The sequence below is a fragment of the Sorex araneus genome, chromosome 1, assembly GCF_027595985.1.
Source record: "Sorex araneus isolate mSorAra2 chromosome 1, mSorAra2.pri, whole genome shotgun sequence".
NCBI classification, from domain to species: Eukaryota; Metazoa; Chordata; class Mammalia; order Eulipotyphla; family Soricidae; genus Sorex; species Sorex araneus.
Window position 1 is genome coordinate 115,557,771 of NC_073302.1, and position 23,245 is coordinate 115,581,015.

Here is a 23,245-nt window from a genome sequence, read left to right on the forward strand (position 1 = left end):
TAAAAACAAAAATAAACAAATAAAAATACATTAAACACAATGCTTCTGCACAGAGAAAGAAATAAAGTCTAGAATGCAAAGACACCCTACTGCTTGAGAAAAAAAGTATGCTCATCAGCCATCTAAAAACAACTAATATGTAAAATTTAGGAGGAACTCACAAAACTTCAACAATAACAAAAGCAATAACATCCAAAAATGGGCAGAGTTGCTGACCAGGCACTTCTTCAAAGAATACATGTATATGATCAATCAATATATGGAAACACTTTTTAACTAATCACAAAAATTCAAATGGAAACAACAAGGTGATATATCACCTGACAGCTGTAAATATAATAGACATAAAAAAGTGGAAATAGTCAGTGTTCATGAAGATGTGACGAAAAAAGAACTTTCATGCATTGTTGGTAGAAATAGTGTCTGCTTAAGCCCCCTAGAGAAAAGAAATAGAGTGACATTTGGAAAAAAAATAAGAACTAAGTTTCCTTCCACATATCCTAAATATTTTACTACTTCTTAGCATTTACTCAAAGGTGGAAAAATGCTCACTTCAAAAAAATTACTGCAGTAGCTAAGAACATGAAACAGAAATTGGTTCCCAAGTTTGGATGAGTAGATAAAGAAGTTGTGATCTATATACTCAATGGGATACTAATCAGTTATGAGAAAAGATAAAATGCTATAATTCAATATAGCTTGGATACAATGGAAGGATATGATTTTGAAAGAAGAGAGGCAAAGGGATAACAAGTACCGAGACATAATTTTCATAATGTGGAGTTAAAGAAACATAGTAAGAGAAAAAATAATGACAAATGATGATAGAACCTAAAAAACCTGTTTCTAGAATTGAGTGTGCTATGTAGAGGTCCAAGATAAGTTTCTAGAAACAGTAGGGATGTTGACATTCTGGTCAAAATATTGTGAAGAAAAATGTGATTCTGAAGCATTAATACTGAACAGAATTGCAGATCATTATGTCTAAACACAATAAGAATTTTAATTAACCAAAAATATTTATTTTTTTTTTTGCTTTTTGGGTCACACCCGGCGATGCACAGGGGTTACTCCTGGCTCTGCACTCAGGAATTACCCCTGGCGGTGCTCAGGGGACCATATGGGATGTTGGGAATCGAACCCGGGTCGGCCGCGTGCAAGGCAAACGCCCTACCCGCTGTGCTATTGCTCCAGCCCCATGACCAAAAATATTTAGAGATAGCAAAGAGTTTGTGGTGAGAGATAGTGAGGAAAAAGTAGATGGATATAAGAGTATTTGTAGGGCACCCTGTGTTAACAGAAAGATAGATTACTGCCATTGTGCAGTGTCTAAAACCATAAAATTAAAAAAATAATAATGATAACAATAAAATTTGGGTTATTATGATGTGTCCATGAAGATTTTTCAACTTTAAAGTTCATACCATTCTACCGGGTGTAGAAATAAAGAAGACATCTCACAATTTCTTTATCAAGTTCTTCTGATATGGATCTAATCAACTTTTAAATAGTTTAAGTTATAAAATAATATTAATGTTATATAACATAATATTAAAACTATACACAGTGCCTAAAACTAAATAAATAAGAATAGAACAGTTCATTTAAAGGAGGACAATTTGACAAGGATCTTGGTGTTTCAAATTGATTTCAATATTCATTTTGACCTTAAAAGAAGAGCAAAAGTAAAATTGTATAAGAGAGATAATTTATATAGATATGCATTTGCTCCTATTCCTATCCAAACTTTTACAAAAAGTTACTTCCTTTCATATTCCACTTCAACACACATTGATTTAAAAATACCAATGTTTCCAAAGTAGTTCAATTGTCCATACCGATTTTCATTGACTTCTGGTATGATTATATTTACGTATTTGCAATACTATCTTTTCCTCGGAGCATTTCTATGAGTTGTGAACTATTCGCACAGAACATATTCAAGTTGTACAGAAAAAAATGCATCCAGATAGAGAAAATTGATAGAACTTTCTACTAAAGACCTTAAAAAGTATTCTGAAAATCTGCAAGACTGATTGAATTGCAGGTTAAGTTAAAAACTGAGAAATGTTGATGTTAACATCTGTGGATCACTAAAGAATTACCAGTAATGAATTTGACATCCATTACTGATGGCCTTGGATTTTTTTTTTGTTTATAGCTGTTTTTGAAAGGTATCATTCTCTTTCACTTGGGGAACAGTTCTTTGGCACAGAATTGTCTTAGCTTGGTAACCTAGTACATGGCTTTGTATCATAAATTATTATTAAATGAAAAGGGTAATTGGTCACAGTTCTTGAACCAGAAAGCTGCCTTCCCAGAGATGTCCAGATGTCAGATTTAGTTTTATGATCTTTTTGATTCTTCATTTATACATCTGAAAATGATCAATATTACTCACTTAACCCTTTCTTCAAACTCCCACAATTTTTTTTGTTTATTCTAGCTGACTGCTTATTATAAATTTATTATATTAGTATTACCCTAAGATCCTATAAATATTAAAGGGATGTGCTGAGAATAGCAATACTCAAAAGAACACCATAAAATGCCTCTTTCTTTTAGCTGCTATCATTCTGAAAATATGCAATTACCCTCTATCAGAAAATATACTACATCTCAAAGTTGTACTGGTGTGAATTTCCAAGCACTGAAGTTCCTTAGGAAAGGAAGTTTGATGAAGTACTTAAGCGGCCAGCTTGGTTGTTACTTAGAATCACATAGGCTGCCCCACAGAGGGTGGGATAAAAGGTACATAGAAGCTTCTAGCAAAGATAAATATTTTGGCACAGTTAACCTACTCAGTAAATGCTCCTTGAGTCATGATACCTTTAGTGTGATCCTGAAGAGTGAACATTGCTCTGTAACACACACTCTTGCTTATAACCGGAAAAGTCAAATTGTTTTGATTACAACTCAGTCTTCCACCTTCATTACACTCTTTGTCATAAGGCAAGGTCTTCATTTTTGCTCAGTCTATTCTAGATCACACTGCCTTAATGAAAGCAGTAAATTCAGCATCTTATTTGGAAACTGTTATAAGTGATGATACTCATAACAGAATTTGAACTTTTATTTTTTTTTTCTTTTTGGATCACACTTGGCAATGCATAAGGGTTACTCCTGGGTTGGCACTCAGGAATTACACCTGGGATGCTGGGGATTGAACCCTGGTCAGCCGCGTGAAAGGAAAATGCCCTACCCGCTGAACTATAGCTCCAGCCCCAGAAGTTGAACTCTTGCCAACCGGGATTCAGAAAGTGGTGTTGATGTGACCATTAAGGAGTGTACAGTAAGACTGGAATTACCCTCTTCTCTAACAGAGTTTCTATGGTAAACAGTAACTGTTTAAAAGAAAATCTCCCCATTTTTTTCTATCAATTTTTAAAATCCTTTAGCAAATGCACCCAGCTGATACACCTGTCACTTCAACAATTGCCTTTTTAAGTCTTCATCTATTATTCTCTTTCTATTGGAGTGTGGGCTGGAGTGGTAGCACAGCAGGTTTGATGTTTGCCTTGCTTGCGCCGACCAGGGTTCAATTCCTCCGTCCCTCTCGGAGAGTCTGACAAGCTACCAAGAGTATCTCACCTCCAGGGCAGAGCCTGGCAAGCTACCTGTGGCATATTTGATATATTAAAAAAAACAGTAACAACAAGCCTCACAATGGGACTACAGTGTTACAGTGCTACAGTTTCTCGATACAGTAGCTAAACCAATTAAAACTTTTAAATATCCTATTAGCTTCTTAAAACTAGTTTAATTGGAGAAATTAGGCTTCCCAAGAACAAGGTACACAACCTTAAAATCCTCACCTTATTATCAGCATTCATAGTAAGGCTTTAACTTTTTTGATGTTATCATCATCATAAAGGAAGTATATAGAAATTTAGTCTGGTGACATTTCAATACAAACTTTGGACAATTTTGGAAATATGCATCTGTGTGTGGGTGGCATAAGTCCTTACTCTCCCTTAGAAGATGTGCCTAATAAGACTGCAGATTACCTCTCACTAATCTAGAAACTTGCCAATAAAATTTTATATCAATTTTGGATAGATTATTGGCTCAAATAATTCATTCCTTTCAGTAGAACTTAAAACATACTGATATTGAAGCTGAAGTAATAGTACCGTAAGGCCCTTGTGCTTGTGGCTAGCCTGAGTTCACTCCCAGCACCCTAAGTGATCTGAGGCCCTCCAGGAATAACCCCTGGATGCAGACCCAGGAGTAAGCCTTGAGCATCGTGTGGCCTAAAAACTATCCACCGACCATATAGGGATGCACTTTATAAGCATTAACTCAAAGAATGTCTGCTAGGCTTAACCATTTGCAAGACGTTTTATTACAAATTATGCCTGGTAAAGCTGTATATTCTAGGTTTGTTAATATCCCATGACTGTATTTACCAAAAAATTAAGACCTAAGTACATTAACAAGAAGACAAAATCTTTCCTTTCCAAGAACATCTTTCCCAAGCAAGTTTCACTTTTGTTTAGGTGGATATGATTCTAGCACAATTCTTTAATTCTGTTCCTTAATGCTAGGGTACAATTAAACTATTCTATAATTCTAAAATTTAGATTTGAAAAGGTAGCAATTTCAGAAACTTGATGAAAAATTAATGCGATATGATTTCTAAATTTAAATATCTCTGTGATAGTTTTATATATAAATTATATATGTGCAGGTATAGATAATTTTTAAATAACAATTTAATTTTATAAACATGTTCACTGCTATTTTTATATTTTGCTAATGCAAATACCTCCATTTTGAAATTTCTTAGGTAATTTAATTTTTCATATTTAATGTCATTTGAGTTGTTTGGGGGGATAAGTTAGTGTATGAATCCAATTTCAATTGTCTAAATGACTCACTTGTCTTAGTATTATTTACAAAATCATGTTAACCCTATCGACCAAAGACCACTGTATCACTGTATCACTGTCATCCCGTTGTTCATCGATTTAATTGAGTGGGCACCAGTAACGTCTCGGTCCCTCTCAACCCCTGAGATTTTAGCAGCCTCTCTTTATTCATCTTTCCCAACATTGGAGCCTCTTTCAAGGTCAGGGGAATGAGACCTATTGTTACTGTTTTTGGCATATCAAATAAGGCACGGGTAGCTTGCTAGGCTCTACCCGTGCGGACAGGATACTCTGGGAGCTTGCCAGACTCTCCGATACCACTGCATCACTGTCATCCTGTTGATCAATGATTTGATCAAGCGGGCCCAGTAACATCTCCATTTGTCTTAGCCCTGAGATTTTAGCAGCCTCTCTTTACTTGTCCTTTCCAAAGGTGCCGCATTAGAGGTTCTTCAGGGCCGGGGGAATAAGACCCATCATTGCTACTGTATTTGGCATATGAATGTGCCAGGAGGAGCTTGCCAGGCTTTCCTGTGCAGGCAGCAAACTCGAGGCAGCCTGCCAGGTTCTCCAAGAGGGAGAACTAGGGTATCAGATGTTGTGGGGCCAAATCTGGGTTCTTGGTTTTACAGTCTCTGGATGTTGGTCACTGATGGGATTACATGGCGCCTGGGGCCGTTTCTGGGTGTGACTGCCTATCGACCAAAGATATTCTTTTAAATATATATTCCCAGAGTAAAACAGCTTTATATCAAGTTATATAGTCTCTTCCATTAACTTTATTAGTCACCGTAAACTAATAATAATACTTTTTTAATGCATGTATTGCTTTGCTTAACCTGTTGAAAAAACATCATAGGCTTGAAGACTTAAATAGAATAAATGAATTTCTCACCATTCCGGGGTTGTGGACAAAGCATCAACTAATTGAATGCTTGATGAGAGTTCCTTACTCAAGACTTATAAATAATTAAGTGGTTTACTCCATATTAATTTCTTACAAAACCTTTCTTGTGTATATGACTGTGACAGAGGCAGGAGAAAGGAACACAATCTTTCTATTATCTAGTGTTTCTTTTATACAGACGTTCATCTTCTCAGATAAAGACCAAACCTGTAAAACCTCATTTTTTTTTCTTAAGTCCTTATATTCAAGTGCCATAACATTTGGAGTTAGATCTTCAAAATTATTAATTTTGTGATAAACACAAATATTCAGCACAGTACATGGTGTCATTATTATATATGTGAATATTATTACTGTATAGAATATTTTACAACCCCTCAGAATAGTAGCATATAACTTTATGGTTTTACCTACTCTTTATTTATTTTCTTGTATGACTATTATAATTAATTCTTAGCCACTTGCAAATAAAATTGACTTTATATAAACTAACTTAATATAACCAGAAAGAAATTTTATGTCTAAGTTAAATTCATAATTATGCTTCCTTGTTATGTTCTCATAAAAAATTCATCTTTTTCCCCAAAAAATATGGACACTTACAAAAACTATATTTACCAATATCAAATCACATGTCCCAAATTTCAATAATATTCTAAATATAAAATTAAAAATGTGTAGAATCAGTATCTAACTGAGTTAGATGTTTTGGGTTAAATTTAAGGCCGAATAATTTTAAATGTTAATATATAAGTACAAAAAAGATGATAAAATTAGAATTGTGTTAAACATCCATATAAATTTTTTTTTTTTTTTTTGCTTTTTGGGTCACACCCGGCAATGCACAGGGGTCACTCCTGACTCATGCACTCAGGAATCACCCCTGGCGGTGCTCAGGGGACCATATGGGATGCTGGGATTAGAACCCGGGTTGGCCGCGTGCAAGGCAAACGCCCTACCCGCTGTGCTATCGCTCCAGCCCCTCCATATAAATTTTTAAATAAAATGAATTTACAAACTAAGATCTTCAAAAATGTTTAAAGCTTCCTTCACATACTAAATCTAAACCAAACATGAACAGAAGTCACAATATACGTCAAAAACTAATGGCTTAAAATACCCCCAAAATGTAACTTAGAGAAAAAATATCTGTCTATTAAGCAACAAGCTTTACAACATTGGTAAACAACCATCACCCAAAAATAAATGAATAAATAATTAATAAATAAATAAAATGTATTACTGAAGGGACTGTTGTGTGAGAAGGGTCCTGTGGACATTTTGTGAAGGATAGTGACTTTTTGATGATGCATGTAATGTACCCACTATAACCTCTAATGCATTAAAAAGAAATGTGCTTTTAAATCTATATATTCTAAATAATGATGAATATTTACCAAAAAATTAAGCGATACACACATGACTATAAATTATTATCTAAATTTCTTAGAAAACAATCATAGCAACCATTTTTTTTAGAGTTTGATCTTTCCATATGAACAGATATTTTTAATGGAAACAAATTTATAAACTGAATTGAGCTCTCAGAAAAGTTGATTAAAAACCACGAATATAAATAGATATCTCCAGTAAAAATAATTTTGATCCATTAGTATTCACGAGATGCAGCCTGCATTTATTTCGTTGAAGTATTGTCACTGGCCTGACAGACCCATCCCCACCTGCGGTTTTAACCAGCCCTGTGCAGGAGAGTTCCCTGGGCACACACTCCTGATAGGTGTCAACACCAGCCCGGGCTTGGATGATTTCTGCTCTGTTTTCTTCCTCCAGACATTCTCTTGGGAGATAATTGGATGTCCAAGAGATATAAGAAAGTAATAAGTATGTACAGTGCCCATCATAAAAAAGGAAGATAATACACAAGCAATTCTCATACTGTCTTAGCAATAACCTTGATTCTTCCCTGACTCTCTCAGGACTTCGAGCCCAAATTACCTAAAGCTCCAATTATGCTAAGTCTGTTTTCAGAAGCTTCAAACAAAAACAAATGAATTTAAGGTAAAACATGAATTTGAGTAGTAGATTCAGAAATATAAAAGTGATCGTAACCATTAAGGGAAAGGAGAGATAGGACAGGGGCTAAACTACCTCACATGTAGCTGGTCCTAATTAAATCCCTGGCACCACATAGGGTTTTGAATTGTCATCCCATTGCTCATCGATTTGTTTGAAAGGGCACCAGTAACATCTCTCATTGTGAGACTTATCGTTACTGTTTCTGGCATATTGAATACGCCACAGATAGCTTGCCAGGCTCTGCCGTGTGGGCGAGATACTCTCGGTAGCTTTCCACGCTCTCTGAGAGGGGTGGAGGAATTGAACATGGGTCAGCCACGCGAAAGTCAAACGCCCTATCCCTGTGCCATCGCTCCAGCCCAAGGGTTTTGAACACTATCAGGAATGATCCCTGAGCACAGAGTCAGGAGTAGTCCCTTAGCACTTTAAAGTGTGATCCAAAACATTCCCCCCCTGAAGAAAAGGGCTAAGAACAATGCCCAAAAGGAAAAAAAGAAAAAGTGAACAAGAGAGAAAGAGAGAGAGTGAAGAAAAGTTTCTGTCACAGCGGCAGGCAGGGGCAGGGGTCCAGTGGGTGGGAGAAGGGTAACTGGGGAAATTGGTGGTGGAAACTGTACACCATAAAGGGAAGGGTGTTGAAACATCTATGACTGAAACCCGATCACAACTTTGTAACTGTGTATCTCTCAGTGATTTGAATTTTAAAAACAGCTAAGAACTTTGGAGCTGAACCGAAATTTATGCTGTAATATGTGAAAACAAGTAAAACTGATGTTATCATTTTAGTTCAAATATAAAATGCAAAATGGGAGCCAAATACAGAAGAGCTATGTCATTTGTGATAAAGTCAAAATTCTAATGGCAGTGAATTTTTTAACTGTAAAAAATTTGTCAATATTAATATACATTTCGTATGTTATGAGTAAATGGCTAAAACCTACAAAACATGCATTTTTCCAAATAACATGAAGTAAAGGAGAAAGGGGAAGAGGAAGTGCATGTGGAGGAGGAGAAGAAAAGTAAGACAAAGAAGGTGAAACACAAGAGGAATAATTTATCATCTCATCTAAATTAAAAAAAAAATTGAAGTTAAGGGTGCTGGCACCAATAATGAGTTTAAGAAAAACACTGGATTGTGATGATAACTAAGGATAACATTTACTTCTCAGATTGCTAACATGATGTGATTTAAAAGTGATATAAGAACCTTCAATTATTTGAAAATATTTTGAAATTTTTACAGAAAAAAATACAAAAAATCCTTTGCTACCCTTTTCTTTACATCTTGTTGACAATTCTGACATTTCATTATATATTAAAATTTAATGAACACTGAGAAGTAAAATTAGTTATTAAAAAGTAATGAATAATAAAATACTTGAAACTAAACTTTCTCTCTATAGTAAAATTGTGTGTTTAAAATTAAATATGGTTGTGTGTGTAAAAGTATTAAGTTGTGGATGTGTATTAGTTCTACATAGAAATATTTAAAGTCACAAAATTATAAAAATTATGCCTTTCAGTAAAGTATGTGACATGAAATATGTGGTAAGGTTTAAATAAATATAAATAGGACTTTGTACTATGTCTAGAAATATTGATTTAATTAAAAATAAATTTTTAAATTTAATTGTTTTTTTCTTAAGAGCAACCACATAGGAAAAATAGTGTTACAACTTTCTGTTACTCCACTGAGTTCAAAGCCGTAACACGATATTTGTATGTAATTTAATACAGACTTTGAAAGGCCTTTTTCAGGAATACTGTCATCTGAGCCCTGGGTTATCACTTTCAAATATTTAGACAACCAGTAGAGTGATTTTATATGGGCAGTATGTCTTTTAAAATGCAAGTTCGATGAAATAAATGAGCCTCACTGTGGTTGGCAAAAGAGAACCAAGTGAGTTGATGATCACCTGCAATCCATGAAAAGTGGTTGACTGGAAATTGAAACCCTCGTTCCTAGATTTTGGACTTCCCAATCTTTAAGCATTGTTTTTCTGTTACCTAAATCACCTGATCTGTGGCATTTTGTTGTGAAGCTTGAGTACCCTAACTCAATAGATCCCATAAGCTCATGAATCCTAATCTGCAGCATCCAGAACAATTTCTGAATATGAGCGTTGTTATAGGAATATAGCAGTGGAAGAGTTGGTCCAAAAAATCCACTCATCTCAGGGAATTTTGAGCAGCCCTGAGATTGCTGGAAATTACCACTTACATTACTAGCTAACTTTAACAAGAGCTGTCACCCTTAGTTTCAAAATCTTACCCAAACTCCTGTCTCTTGGAGCTTATGACAGCTGATGGAGACAGTGCGGGTGGACACATCCATTGAGTTTCTGCATTAGGAAATGTTTCTGTAAAGAGTGTCTGCAGCTGCCAAGAGACACTGCTGTCAATGAAAGCCCTGAGGACAAAGAATATCCTGAATGTCTTCAAGTTTAAAGAAGTCACTGCATCAGGAAGGGATTAAAAATCTTTTACATTATAAAAAGCTGAGGACTAGAAAGTGTTTAACTTGGAAAAGTTAATATTTAGGTCATGTGGTAAGTCCATTCAAATATCTGAAACTATCCATCAGGGAAACAGTTTCTCTCTGTTCTGACGTTTTCTCAAGCAGAGTTAGGAGTGCATGGGTAGAAGCCTCAGAAACACAAGTAATAAGATAGTATAAAACTTCTTGTGTTCACTCTTAGCAATGTTGTTAAGTGTAATCAAAATGCAATGATTTTTTTTTAATTTGTTCATTTGAAATAAGTTTAGATATACAGAAGATTTATGAAATTGCATAGCAATTCATTCTGCTTTTACCAGGATTTTCTGAAATTAAAGCTTTATGCAACTGTGATATAACTAAAACTAAAAAAAATAATAATAACAATAAGTAAACAACAAACTTTCCTTTTAACTCATCTGTTATTATTTTTTCTGTTTGCTTTGTTGCTTTTCCAGAATCTCATATGGCACTTGTCTTTTAAGGAACAATGAGCATAATATCTACTGAAGCCTTTCTACTTTGTTCCTGAAGTCATAAGTTAAAACTATATTAAGGTCAGGTGTGTCTGTAATATCTACACATTAGTCAATTACAACTATTTTTAATGAAACACATCAAAATTTAACTGAATAGTACATTTTGATTAAATGCCAGAATGATCCCAATACACATTAGCAAGAACATATTTATGCAGACTCCCCCAAGATATTTTCCTCTTGATGAAATTACATTGTAATTGAGTAAAAATGAAGTAAGATGAAAGTAAATTTGTGCCTCCTTTATTGAAAGTATTGGGAAAGCTATGAATAGAATAATTGCATTGCTTGTATTTTATGAACTGAAGACCTTTGAACTGTGCTTAAATATAATTGGTTTAAGAATACATCAAGCAAATAACTGTTTGAGAAGTTATTTAGATCATCAGGACAAATGATTTGAAATTTAAGATACACAATTGGTAACTAATATGAATAGTCAAGATAAATTTATGTTTGTTAACAGTAATGAACTATTCATAAACCTGTTCCTATCTCTATATTTTCTTCCTCTTAAATCCTCTGACTTTGTTGCTCCTCATAACATACTTTGAATTTTCCTTTGAATCTGTATACCTTGACTTTTACTTCTTTGTGCCATTGGAAGAGTTACCTCAAGTGATTTGGGGGAGCATAGAGGAGCCCTCTAGTGATTCTTGGCCAACCGATCCTCTAGGTCAATGCTAGAATTACAAGGTGGCCGAGAGATGTCAGGGATTGCATGAGGGAAGGCCACATACAAAGATTATGTCTGGATTCCTATGTTTTCCATTCCCCAAGTTTCATTGCTTTCATTTGAACAAATGTACTTTCCCTTTTAAGAATATCCTGAATTTTAGGATAAACTGTACTAATTTTCCATATTTCTATAATTAAACCTCTGAATACGGAACACTATTAATTTTATGTATTTCAACAATTAGAGAAGTATTTCACACTCGCTTAAACAACTATTTTTGTAAATATGGAAGATATAAATAGTAGAAATGTATCAAATGCAGTATAATAATATATAATATATATTTTTTAAAACCCATTCACCAATGGAAGGATACATAGATAATCATAAAACATATACTATAAAACTAAGGATAGAAAATGAATGAAACTGAAGGACAGAGAGTAAGAAAAAAAATGGACAAGTCCAGGGATACGACACAGGGCTGTGGACAAACTGGTGGGAAAGAGCTGCTACTTAACTAGTAATACCAACAACAATGAAAACATGAGATCCAAAATGCAATAACCAAACTTAGCAATGGGCCTGCCAAGGACGCAAACTGGGAATTAGGCAGGAAAATGGGGATGTTGGTGAAGGGAGTTACACAGTGGTGATGGAATTGTTTTGGAAAATTGTATGTTTGAAAGTCAATTATGAGCAGTTTTGTAAATCACGGTGACCAAATTAAAAACAAAAGATGTGAAGTTTATTCCTTCATTCTTACTTGAGAATTCTCAAAATTTGAGAATTTTGTTATTCTCAAACATTTGGTCCCAGTACTTGCATTGTTCTGTCACTGAGTTTATAGACTAAACGCTATTATGATCTATGTCAATTAGACATCTAGGACCTAATCTGTCATTTTGTCCAATGTGGACATAAGTTCAACCTAACAGAGTCTCCAAACTGCATTAGTTGCCAGGATTCACCTTATAAGACAAACAGTTCTCCAACACTTTAGAAGACAGTTGTGCTGAAGCAATAGCATAGCTGGTAGGGCAGTTGCCTTGCATATGGCCAAACTGGGTTCGATTCCCAGCATCCCTTATGGTCCCTCAGCACCGCCAGGAGTAATTCCTGAGCTCAGAGCCAGGAGTAATCCCTGTGCATCACCAGGTTTGACCCAAAAAGAAAAAAAAATACAGGAGTTGAACAGGTAGATAGCTATTTGAAGTTGATATAAATAGATTATTCCAAACAGTGCACATGCCAGCAAAGAATGTATACAAATATAATCCATGTACTCTATTATGTGGCTTTTCTCCATTTTAAGTTGCCAAGTGGAAATCATCTGCTCACCTGCAAATAAAATGTGGGTCTGAGACTGCTAATAACCTCTGCTATGATCTAAGGACACCCTCAATCCAGTCAGCAGAACAGAAACTCCAACTTGGGGAGAAATTTTTTAGATTCCAAACATGCAACACATATCTTTGCATCCTTTTGACCTGATATATTTACAGAAACACTTTTTGTACAGAGACAATTTAAAATGAACTTTGCCAATTAGTGAACTGCAATTTTAAGGGTATTCTTAAACTTCTTTTAAATGCCAGTCCTTGACTGAGAGAAGCAATACCTTGAAATATGTTTTTTTTTTTCTAACTCTGTTACTTATCACAAGTAACGCATTGTACTCAAAAGCTTGGCCAAGTGTAGGCCTGGCACAAACCAGCAATTGAAAATCAAAGTTTAGGTTACAAACTGACACAAAATGATTTGTATTTTTGTCTGGCATTTGTTAAACAGCTTTCATTGAAAAGAAAAATATGATTAGACTGATAATAACTAGATTCTACTGAGTCTTAACATGAAAATATCTCTGTGAGAGAGAAAGTTCCAATTTTATTTTATTTTATTTTTTTTTGCTTTTTGGGTCACACCCGGCGATGCTCAGAGGTTACTCCTGGTTCTTCACTCAGGAATTACCCCTGGCAGTGCTCAGGGGACCATATGGGATGCTGGGGATCGAACCCGGGTCGGCCGCGTGCAAAGCAAACGCCCTACCCGCTGTGCTATCGCACCAGCCCCTCCAATTTTATATAATACTCTTGGGAGAATTAGAAGCCTTAGTCTTTAGTCTTTAATATTTGGGTCATAATTCCTGAGGCCATTTATATTTTACCTATTGTACTGAAAATAATTTTTTTTACTATTACCAAGAGTGTAAAATGGGTAGACCAGTTGTTCTACAAACTCCTTTAAGCATTGATTACCTGAAGTAAATAGCCCTTTTAATATTTAACATTAGTCTTTTAATAAACAGTCTTTCTCTTCAGAGAAATACTAAACTGTTTGAAGGACCTCCTGTTGATTAAGTTAGGTCCATCCACGAAATCTTAACTACAACTTAATATATAAGATATTTGGGATAATTTCTCTGTTTTTTTTTTTTATATATTGTAGTATCATTACCACTAAGATCAAAATTAGTATGTCATGTCACATAATTGTTTCTAATTTTAGTTATTGAAATGTTTAAAATATAGACTTCAAATTTAGCAATAAAAATGCAATAGTATTCAGAATTTTACTGACAAGTGAAAAGCTACTTCCTGGGATCATGAAGAATGAGATTTTTAGAAATAAAATATGAATTTTGAATAATTTAGACTATAATTTAACTTATTTCCCTTGACACAAAGAATCAACATACAGATTATAAATGAAATGTTTTATATATAGGATAAATAAATGTATGAAATGGAGATATTTAATAATTGAAATGGTCTTTCATTGTCATACTCTACCTATACAACTAAAATATATAATAAGATTAATCTTTAGTTTGACATTGATGATCCCAAAACATTTCTACTTCCCTTGTAATAACTTATTTTTATGAACCATTAGTAGGATTTTGCATTAAGATGCATGATTTTATGTAGGAAGTATAATTTAATAATCCTACCCATACTGCAATCTCAGTAGTTGAAATTGTATATAGAAGCTATAGTGACAGTGTGATAACAAATTTGACAGAAAATGAGACGTTGGTTTATAAGTAGTCATTTTTAGATTCTCTTCATTGACCTTCTTTTCATTTTTAAGTATCCTGATGCTATATATTCTATGAAACTCAAAACTGAAAAGAACAGAAGATTCTGGGAAAATAGCTGCATTTGTTTTGATAAATAGGGTTATTCCTAAATATCTCACATAATATGGAGAGTCCATCACTCTATCACTGTCCTCCCCATTGTTCATCGGTTTGCTTGAGTGGGCACCAGTATCATCTCCATTAGTCCCTGTCATGTACAGGGGAATGAGGCCCATTATTGTTACTGTTTTTGGCATATTGAATATGACACAGGTAGCTTGCCGGGCTCTGTGTGCGAGATTCTGCATCGAAGAAAAAGATTCAGAGGGGAAAATTCCAAATATTTATGCAAATAACAAAATCATATCAATCTATTGTGAAAGGGGAAACTTTAACCGAATTAGGGAAAATGCAGAACAGTTTGAGAATCACTGCCTAAATAGAATTTGGGCATCTATTCAGATCTGCAATTGCAAGGAAGGAGATTTTCAAGTTTTACTCCCATAACTAGGATTTTTCAAATCACTTTCAAGAATGATTTCCCGGGAGAGTTAAGGAGCTTGACTTGCCTGTGACTGATCCAGGTTCCATTCCCAGCAACACTGGTCCCCGGAGCATGACCAGGAGCAAGCCCTGAGCACTATTCAGGTCTGGCCAGAGAAGAATGACTTCCTTATATGAAAAATAATCTCCATGAGCACAAATGCCCCCAGCAACTGAGGCTGCTCAGGGCCGACGCGCTTGGCACTCACCCATCTCTGGAGCCGGTCCCACTGCTCCTGGTTGGCATTCATGGTGGCCCTGGTCCTGTTCAGCTGTCAGACTCTCATTCTCTTCCCTCAGCAATGCCAGCTCTGTCTCCCATCGGGAATGCTCTTCAGCCAGGCTGGGATATAGGTCCCGACCGAGGACTCACTCGATCTCCTCCTGGCAGTCTTCATTGCCAGGAAAGTCCATATCATACATTAAGATAATAGATTTTGATCTGCATCTCCCTGATGATTAGTGATGCAGAGCATTTTTTCATGTGCCGTTTAGTCATTTGTATCTTTTTCTTGGAAAAGTTTCTGTTCATTTCTTCAGCCCATTTTCTGATGGGGTTGGATGTTTTCTTCTTGTAGAGTTCAACCAGTGCTTTATATACCCTTGATATCAACCCTTTATCCGATGGGTATTGGGTGAATATCCTTTCCCATTCTGTAGATTGCCTTTAAATACTGGTCACTGCGTCTTTTGCAGTTCAGAAGCTTCTTAGTTTAATGTAGTCCAAATTGTTTATCTGTTTCTACTTGATTGCTTAGTTCTGTGTTATCTTTGAAGATAACACCTCACACCACAGAGAATGGCACACATCCAAAAGAACAAAAACAACCACTGTTGGAGAGGATGTGGGGAGAAAAGGACCTTTCTACACTGTTGGTGAGAATGCCGACTGGTCTAGCCCCTTTGGAAAACAATATGGATGCTTCTCAAAAAATTAGAAATTGAGCTTCCATTTGATCCAGCAATACCACTTCTGGGAATATATCCTGGAGAAACAAAAAAGTATAGTCGAAATGACATCTGCACTAATATGTTCATCTCTTCACTGTTTACAATAGCCAGAATCTGGAAAAAACCCGAATGCTCGAGAACAGATGACTGGTTAAAGAAACTTTGGTACATCTATACAATGGAATACTATGCAGCTGTTAGAAAATATGAAGTTATAAACTTTGCATATAAGTGGATTAACATGGAAAGTATCATGCTAAGCGAAATGAGCCAGAAAGAGAGGGACAGACATAGAAAGATTGCACTCATCTGTGGAATATAATATAACAGAGTAGGAGTCTAATACCCAAGAATAGTAGTATATAATACCAGGAGGTTGACTCCATAGCTTGGAAGCTGCCCTCTCATGCTGCGGGAAAGTCATACCAAATGGAGAAGGGAACATCAAGTAAAATGTAATTGGAGATCCCGCGCGGGAAGGGAGATGTGTGCTGAAAGTGGACTAGTGACCAAACATGATGGCCACTCAATACCCCTATTGCAGACCACAACACCCAAAAGGAGAGAGAGAGAGAGAACAAATTGGAATGCCCTGCCACAGAGGCAGGGTTGGGTGGGGGGAATGGGATTGGAGGGGTGGGAGGGATAATAGGTTCACTGATGGTGGAGATTGGAGACTGATGGAGGGATGGGCTCCCGAACACTGCATGAGGGAAAACCAAGCACAAAATATGTGAATCTGTAGTTGTATCCTCACTGTGACCCACTAATTAAAAACAAAAAATATAATAGATTTATTTATTTTTTGGCTTTTTGGGTCACAACGGGCGATGCACAGGAGTTATTACTGGCTCATGCACTCAGGAATTACTCCTAGCAGTACTCAGGGGACCATATGGGATGCCGGGAATGGAGCCCAGGTCGGCCGCATGCAAGGCAAACACCCTACCAGCTGTGCTATCACTCCAGCCCCAGATAATGGATATCTTTAATGAGAAAAAAAATATTTTGACAGAAAATTCTGTTTTTAAGAAAAATAAAAGTTGAATTTAAAGTGTTCACTATGAAAAGAATTCCTCTTTGGACATTCTTTTTCTTATTTATTTTCACTAAATGAATTTAGGGGTGTTAACACAGCCTGTTTCTGAGTAATAAGTGTTTCAGACTTGTACTCACCTTCCTGAAGTGAGGAATAGAAATAATATTCATATATTTTACCCACAATTTGTTTATAGTAAATTTAAGTAACATAAATTTATTTTTAATAATAAGACTATAATGATTTTGTTCCTATCTAATTTTCAGTCTTATCAGTGTACGCACTTCAGTCGTTATAAGTATGTATTTATACATGCACATAATTCTTTGTGTGTATGTCCTGCAGTCCCTTGCCCGCACGCCTGTCTGTCTTCCCCGGGGCCCCTCGGAGGGGATGGGCTACAGTTTCCCTCCCCACCCCAAGCAGAGCTCTCGGCAGCTGAATACCACCGGAACCTAGCTGCAGCCATGCTGGAGGCTCCTCTCTACACGTTCGGACAGGCCTCATGCATGAAGGTACCAGCAGAGGAACCCAGGTGTGTGTAATCCCATCAATGGTCAACATCTAAAGACTTAAAAGCAGACTCTCAGAAGCTTGCGGCAGCGCGATATCTTTAGCTTGTTTCTCCCTTTGGGAGAAACTGCAGTCTTCTGAGAGTTTCCTGCCCACATGGGACAGCCTTGCAAGCTTCCCATGGTGTATTTATATGCAAAATCCAGTAACAAGCTGGATCTCATTCTGTGAGCCTGAAGAGCCCCCAGTGCAACATCGTTAGGAGGGCCGAGTAGAGATGGACTTCTAAGATCTCAGGGAAAGGATGAAATGAGATGTTACTGGGCCCGCCTGAGAAACCGATGTTTAACGGGCTATCGTGATCGTGATGTCCTGGAATAAGGGACCAAATTTTAAGTCTACAGAAGTTTATAAGCTTTACTTGATTTTCTAAGGATCTTTTTCAGTGTATGTTATTCACTATCAATATAAATAATGTATGTTCCTTTTGGTGGGGGCACACTCTGCAGTGCTCAGGCTTACTCCTGGCTCTGTGCTCCGGGCACCCTCTGTAGTGCCGCATCCAATCAAGTTTGGTTTCATGCAAAATGTACTATCTTCTGGCTCTCAAAAAATATATGTTCTTAAAACTAAGATATTAATATCTATCAAAAATTTTAAATAAATCTTTATAAAAGGAAACATCTTGAATTAATAGTAATAAATATAAAAAGGCTCACTTTATTCTTTTCATCATATCGCAATTTATAAAATTTATGCTTATCCCACACCATTATTGGAAAATATATAAAATACATAAATCATCATTCTATAGATGTAGAGTCTATGTTTTCTTACTAATATGATCAATTCTAACTGTAGTTAAATATTAAAAGTGTCAATATTTAAGTCCAGAGCGACAATACAGTGGGCAGGGCTTTTGCCTTGCATAGACCAACATGAGTTCAATTCCCAGCATCCCATATGGCCCTCTGAACACCACTAGGAGAAATTCCTGTGTAGAGAGCCAGGAGTAAGCCATGAACATTGCTGGGTGTGATCATAAAAGACCAAAAACTAAAGAAAAAAATAAATAAAAGTCCCTTTTTAAAAAAAAGAAACAGTTTTAATATTCACTGTACTCATGAAACTAGTTTTATTGCATATCTCTTCAATTACAAAATCTTCTAACCAATAATGCGTATACTTATAATTAAAATATAGAGATAACACTGCTAATTAAAGAAAACCTAAGAAAAAGCAAATCATAGAAGTAGTCATTTATATAGCTTATTAAATATATGTAAATTGTTTGGCAATGCTAGGAAAGTGAATACAAAAACAGAAAGGCAATTTCATTTAAATCATACTTTTGGAATAGTGCAGTACTAGAAACATAAGGATGGTTCTGCACTTCCCCAAGTGAAAATAATTGAGTTTGGAGTATTGGTACTACACAGAGAAGAGAAAAAACTTTCCCCAGAATTAGATAACACAAGTAAGATCTGAGTTAAGTAACTGAGGTTGTGTGTTACATTGTCCCTTATAGTAAGAAATTATTTATGGTTAAAAAAATGAAAAAGTGAAAAAGAAATAAAGGAAGCGGCAAAGAAGAGGGTTCAAATTTGTGAATAATGAATGAATATTATAGATGCCCATGGCAGAGCCTGGCAAGCTACCGGTGGCATATTCGACATGCCAAAAACAGTTATAAGTCTCACAATGGAAATGTTACTGGTGCCTGCTCAAGCAAATCAGTGAACAAGGAGATGAAAATGATACAGTGATACAGTGATTATAGACACCCAGATCTTAAATCTCAAGTAACAGAATGAAATGCGAGGTCAGAATTTTATTTCCCAGATAAACGTTTATTGGGAGAAAAGAATTAGTAGCATGATGTTTTTTTTGCCTGAGTACGAGAATGCAGCAGAGAACATATATCAAGGCTGGATCTCCAAAGAGCTTAAGGATATTCGGTTCTATTGATACAATTCCCGAGCATCAGTTTTATCAACAGCAGCCTTGCTTATTTCCAGAACACTCCACATACACTCAGCTCCAGCAACTGCCCTGGGCTGCTGATCTTCACACACTCCATTTGGTTCTGCTGTGGCACAGGGCCCTTCATGCAGTGTCTGCCTTCGCCTAACCAACAGTAGCACAGAATCTAGAGAACTAAGACACAACTCAATCATCAAAGAGCAGACAAGTTGCTGAACACTATTCATGTGCTATGGCTACTCATTCTACACTCCTTATTGGAGAGGAAGTTGGTCATTCGAAATAGCTGAATCCCTTGCCCTGGTGAATTTGAAGGGTGAGTGAAGTTTTCCCTTGATGAGAATTCTATGAAGAATTTACACATTGGCGTTCTCCAGTAGATGACAGAGTCCTAAACCTTGTTCCTATCCTATCCCAGAGAGATAGTAAAAACTTAGCGGGAAAATCATGCTGACATAATGTTGAAGGCTATTAAACCTAAACTGTAAGACTATGAATGCCATGTCTATTCGGAAGGCTCAATTCTTAATATTCACAAGAAATAAAGAGTAGTAACGTTGCCAGGAGAACCTGTGTTTGAGACGAAGCAGAACTTTCTTCCCTAGTGATCACAAGACTTGCACTCCCGTTGAAGTTCTTACAGAATCAAGGTCTCAGTTTCCATCCTTGTAAAGAAAAATCGTAATCATAAATCTGTAAACTGGTTGATAAGATTAAACCTAGCTATATTTTGAAACACTTTTCAAACGTTCATGCTATTTATTGCTGCTTCTGTCATCGGACCCTCTCAACTGTGACATTTGGAAGTGTCACAGGGAGTCACACTGGGGTTCTTAGAAAACACAGTATCTAAATTTAGTTAAAAGGGTGTGGAGTGGGTTTCTATTTTCAAAGGAAAATGTCTCTCTAAAAGCTTCTTTCACTGTATGTGTATACATTTTTCTTCTTGGTTTCGGAATCCTATTGATGGTGATTCCTGAAACATTTCCAAGTTAGTGACAATACGGAAAACACACAATGATGCAAACTCTCTAGGAGGACCTACCCACTGGTCACAGTGTCAACCAGAAAAATCTATTTGTCCCCCTAAGAGCACTGTACAGACTCCACCACGTGAGTTGCTGCTTTATAAGAATGATCTTTCTGGATGCACTGCAGAGATTAAAACAACATGTGCACAAATTTGAAGAGCCATCTTTCATAACATTTCTATTACCCGATTGTCTGGTGACAGAAATGAGAGATTCCATTTTTTTCATAAGTTTAGTATCTATTATACTTTGGAAAAATAGGCCGAAATGTGATGCATATTACAAAATTTGCTTGTTGCTAAGATTAGAGCGTCTACTGTTTTAGAAGATTAGGAATTTCATAAATTATTTAGTTTCAGGTGGCTATTCTCTGTTACTTGTTAATTTTTTATTCTTATTTTGTGTAACTTGAATATGTTTTTTTTTATTCCTTTACATTTTTGAAACCTTATCTAAGGGTGATGTTATATTCACTCATCGGGCATAGTACACAGAGATTCAGACATGGTAAAAGAAAACTCAGTGTTAATCTTTTTAAAACCTGATCCTCTTTTTACAATCATTCTGAAAGATTTAAATGAACTAGTCTGATGCCTTGTAGGTAACCTTATTTTCACATTCTTCTGTAATATTAGGGAGAGAGAGGAAAATAGACATCTATGAGTACTAGCATGTAATATTGTCTGAAGGCTGCCCAATTATGTATAGAAATCATAATATCCAAAATTAGGGAAGAAAAAGCCTCCAGAAGGTAACTAGTTTGAGATGAAGTCAGGAATTTGAGGTCACCACAATTGAATAAATATCCCTAGAAGTATAGCTATTCAAAAGATTTTTCTCTGTCTTGTATTCAAGTGCACACAGAGAAGATGGCCCAAATAATGTTCTCTGCAAATCAGGAAAAGGTCCTCTCCAGGAACCAAATTAGCCTGCATCACAGTCTCGAAGTTTATAGACTCTAACAGTGTTTTCCCCCAGCACTGGGGGAAAACAGTGGTGTAATCAGTTTAGGGTAGTTTGTTATATAACCAGAAGCCAACTTTATGAAGTACATAGGTACTCTAAGCATAGAACAATAGTTCAGTATTTATGAACCTTATCCTGGATTACATAAAATTTTTCCAGTGAAATGTTTCATTTTCTAACAATATGCAATCTGCTTATCATCACAAAGTTAACCAAAGTAGACAAGAATAAAATCTTAAAATTCTTCTGGGATGATGGAGCAATTTACAGTGCTAACCTATAGAAATCAACATGAGAATAATACAATTTGAAAAATTAGTCATCAATAAGACTAAGAAAAAGAATTTTTAGAACTACATGAAAAATAGAAGAAGGATTTTTTTTTTGTGAAGTAAGCAAGTTTTTATAGAAACTTTTTAGAAAGATGTGAGGAGAGATAGAGTAATGCTTGTTCTACAGAGACACAGACTTCTCACGAGTAGAAATAAGAAAGATGGACATTCAAGGGAGAACATAAGCTTTTGGAACAAGCTAGAAAAGCATATTTTATTTTATTTTCCAGGACCACAGCAGGCGATACTCATAGGTTACTCCTGGCTCTGCACTTAGGAATTACTCATGGGATCATATGTGATACCAGGAGTCAATCCTGGGTCAACCACCTGCAAGGCAAGCAATTCCCTACTGTCCTCTCTCCAGTTCCCAAAAAAAGATCTTATAAAATCTAATTTTCCTCTAGTTATTACAAGATATATTGAAGGGGCTTAATAATACAGCCAAAATTTTAAAAGAAATTAAAATTTGTCTTCAAAGAGTCTCTTAAAGAGATTCATTTTTTTAAAAGTTATAATAACGTGATACAGTGATACCAAGATATATGTATATATATTTATTATGCACATATGGTATAGATGTCTTCAGATATTGTAAAACATTTGCAAATATTTAAATATCATGAAAATATTTACATATAGAATATCTTTCTGACAAGCCATTTTACCCAAGCTTAATATCTTGATTATGGGTCGAAGGGTGTTCTGTGCAATCAATGCCATAAAAGTACATTATCCTCTCATGTGACAATAGTCAGTCATCTTATATAAACAGTCACACTGTACTGTATCATGCAATCTTATGGATTGAAGAAGCTTGATGATCAAGCACATATTTACCCATCTAAAGCATAAGTAAATATCCACACAAAGGACAAGATGGATAAATAAATTTGGTCAATGAGCAGATTCCAGCTCATGTTTTGTATATATCAATGAGGACTATTCACAATGATCTGAAGTCTGTAAAAAGGTATACTTATGGAAGCGCTGGATAGTCACTTTACCAAAGAAAATATAAAGACATATAAAAGGCACGTGAAAACCATGTTTATTATCACAGGTTCATTATGTCCACAAAATGCATATTAAAATAGCTCTAAGAACTTTCCTTGAAGCTATAAAAATGACCCTCTAACAAAGGTCTACCAAAAACAAGACCTCATAATAATATGAGAAAATTCACACAGTCACTGTTGGTTGTTATGTAAACTGGTCTGACTTTTATGTAAAACAGTATAGAGATTTTCAAAATGCTAAAAATATATCTTATAT